Raw genomic sequence first — 3254 nt, forward strand, 5'->3', positions numbered from 1 at the left:
GCACATTCGTTCTGTTATAATTTCCAACAACGGTGATTTCCAACGGTCCAATTATGCCCTTCAACTAAACTTATTTTTTATAAAATTTAGCAGAATCCATGGTGGTGGGTTCCCAAGGTTCGGCCCGGCCGAACTTAGCACGCTTTTACTTGTTTTTCCTCATCTCAGAACACAAGTACAAGACGAAATGTAATATGCAATGGTATAGTGGAAATTAGTTTACATCGCTACTGCTCAGAATAGCCCAAACATGCAGCGAGATATGGCTTGAAATTTTGGTAAGCATTGGAAATTGAAAAACACTAAAAATTTTTTCTTGTTTTTATTTATCTTTGTGTGCAGGAACTTTGAAAATTGAAATGCGAAATACAATTTACGTAGCGATGCATTATTTTAACGCAAATGATTTCGCAAAGGATTTATACTACGAATTCCACACGGACGTACACCTTTCATGGTAAGTATTAGATTGAAAGTAAAACTATGTACCTATACTGAACCCTTTCATTTCTTTTTCAACAGTCTATAAAATATTGTGGATATGGCGTATTGAAACTTCTATGAAAATATGGTGCTTGGGTAAATGCTCAAAAAATACATTTTTGGGTAACAGGTTTCAGGATCAGAAGGACAGGTTTATACATAGCAGAGATTTTTCAAAAAGTTTGTACAGATGTATTGACATACAGTAAAAATTTCGAACATTTTATTCCATCACTTGTATTGAGTTCAGTTCAAATTATCTTTCACGATTGTTTATCATATGCATTGAATAAAGAGGAATTTAACGTTGAATCATAACGAAGTTCATTTGATGTAATCATATTTTAGAAATGCATTAACTAAAAACGAATAAAATTCTCTTTAGCGCTATATGAAGTTCAAGTTTATTCGCAAGTGGGTTATTTTAACTCAACCATTGGGTAATTTTGAGTGTAATATCCACCTTTATTTTAAAAGTTTGCTTCTTGCTTTGTAGGTCATAGAAATGCTTTGTAAGTCATTGGAAATTCGTATTTAACGCTTTTCAATTGTTTTTCAGCATTTCTGTCCATTCTTCTGCACATCTCATTTGAAATTCTACTTAAATGTCCAGTGAAAACGATTTGTACAAAACAATTGACGTACAAAATTTAACCAAAATAAAAATAGCGATTATGGTGGTGCAAAGGTATTCTCTTTTCTCTCGCTCACAAAATAAGTACATAGGTCCTTGGGAAAAAATACAAAGTACGCAATTATGTACATCTATTTCTATACGCGTACGTAACGTATGGCGTCTGCGGGCATCCACAATAATTACGTAAAACCAGACTCGACGTCTTGTTTTGATTTTGCAGAAAAACGTTTTCTTTTTTTATTTTATATTCTCTTTCACTTGAAAACAGAAAAATATTCAGTTTCCAGAATTGCGTATTTCTTGTTTTGCTTATGTTTGATATAGTAATCACTGGCAGTGACATGGGGAGGTGTGTACAGAGCCCATAATACATCAGTATACGATAGATAATGTGGCTTTGCTGCATACTTCTCTGTATTAGTCAGCTGACTTTTGGAAGAAGACCTTCATTGATAAAAGAAGGTGGAAACAAATAACGTTCATGTGTTCGTTCGTTCAGCTCTTAAAAGAGGCCTGTGTTTCTGGGTGCTGAAAATGTCTATTTTCTGTTGTCGAAAATTTACTTATCACTTATGAATTTATGTGGAACAATAGGAAGAGATCAAAAGTTGCAGTATTGGTGTACTAGTGAAATACAGTGGTCAGAAATAACAAAAAAAAAGTAATAAGAAAATAAAATAAGAGATTATAACAACCCAGGCAGATCGGGGTAGTGTGAGGCTGTAACAAGAAAATATATCCAATATAATTAGGTTGAAAAGTGGGTGCAGAAATTAACCCGCCTCATGCCAGTATAAACATACATCTAATCCGGTAATCGGCTTGTTGTACAAAATTACTAAACATGGGAAATTGCATATATATATATATATATATATATATATATATATATATATATATATATATATATATATATATATATATATATATATATATATATATATATATATATATATATATATATATATATATATATATATATATATATATATATATATATATATATATATATATATATATATATATATATATATATATATATATATATATATATATATATATATAATTGCGGATTTTTCATATAGTCGGCGTTAACAAATTTTTTCACAGCTAGTGACTCTGTAATTGTTGCATTCTTTCTTCTGTCAGTTATTAGCTTTGACTTTTAGTTTGCTTTAGAAAAAAGTGTAAAAAAAGGATATTTGATTAAAGTTCATTCTAAGTTTTATTAAAAATGAATTTACTTTCTTTTAAAAAATCCGCAATTACTTTTTGGGCAACACAATCTATACATATATTGTATATTTCATTATATACTAGCTGACCCGGGCCCGCTCCGCTACGCCTTCTTTAACATTATATGGAACAAAAGTTTCCTTGGAATATTTATTTTCGACATTTATAGATCTTTTAGTGAAATACCATGCTAACTTCACATTCAATATAAGTGCCTTCATCTGAATCCCATATGATCTTTATTGGTCTACGAATTTAAGTTTGGATGTAAGGTGTACTCCTTTCTTAAAACACTTCATTTCAGCCCGATATTCCCATGGTGTCTGATTTTGGGGGTGATTTCGGGGGAGAGGTGGTCCCCCAGATACTTGGCTCTGAAAAAATATCAGCATCGTGCTCTTCTCTCTAATACCAATTATTTAAACTCCATATTGCAATTGGCTTAAGAGGAGATTACAGGATGAGGCGTCCCCCAAACACATGGCCCCAAAATAGGTTATCAAATTCGTTTTTTAATCTCAAATATCTTTCATTTGAGCCACATATTGGCTAGACAGTTGGCCCCTAATGTTGATTTCAGATACGTGGTCTACACCCACATACCTTTAATTTGACCCCCATATTTCCATGTCGGCAAACATGACCGGCTTGGGGGTGTTTTGGGCGATGGGCGGCCATTCAGTGGGTTGGCCTTGGAAATGAATATCGGATTCGTGTTCCACTTTAAAAACCTTCTTATTTGAGCCTCATATTGCAATAATCAGAAAATACTTACTATTTGGGTGGTGTTGTGGGGGTGGCGTGGCCCCATAGACATTTTTCCCGAATAATGATATCAAATTCGAGCTTTACTCCCAAAGACCTTTCATTTGAGCCCCATATTGCTATGGTCGCAAAT

The 3254-nt window shown here is 32.9% G+C and overlaps 1 long non-coding RNA gene across 1 annotated transcript; it reads left to right on the forward strand.

Annotated features, from left to right (window-relative positions):
• Positions 1-245: 245 nt before the first annotated feature.
• Positions 246-775, forward strand: LOC131994327 (uncharacterized). The gene is made up of 3 exons (XR_009396634.1): positions 246-278; positions 343-457; positions 523-775. It is a non-coding gene; the product is annotated as an uncharacterized LOC131994327 (long non-coding RNA).
• Positions 776-3254: the final 2479 nt, after the last annotated feature.

The sequence above is a fragment of the Stomoxys calcitrans genome, chromosome 1 (assembly GCF_963082655.1).
Source record: "Stomoxys calcitrans chromosome 1, idStoCalc2.1, whole genome shotgun sequence".
Classification (NCBI taxonomy): Eukaryota; Metazoa; Arthropoda; class Insecta; order Diptera; family Muscidae; genus Stomoxys; species Stomoxys calcitrans.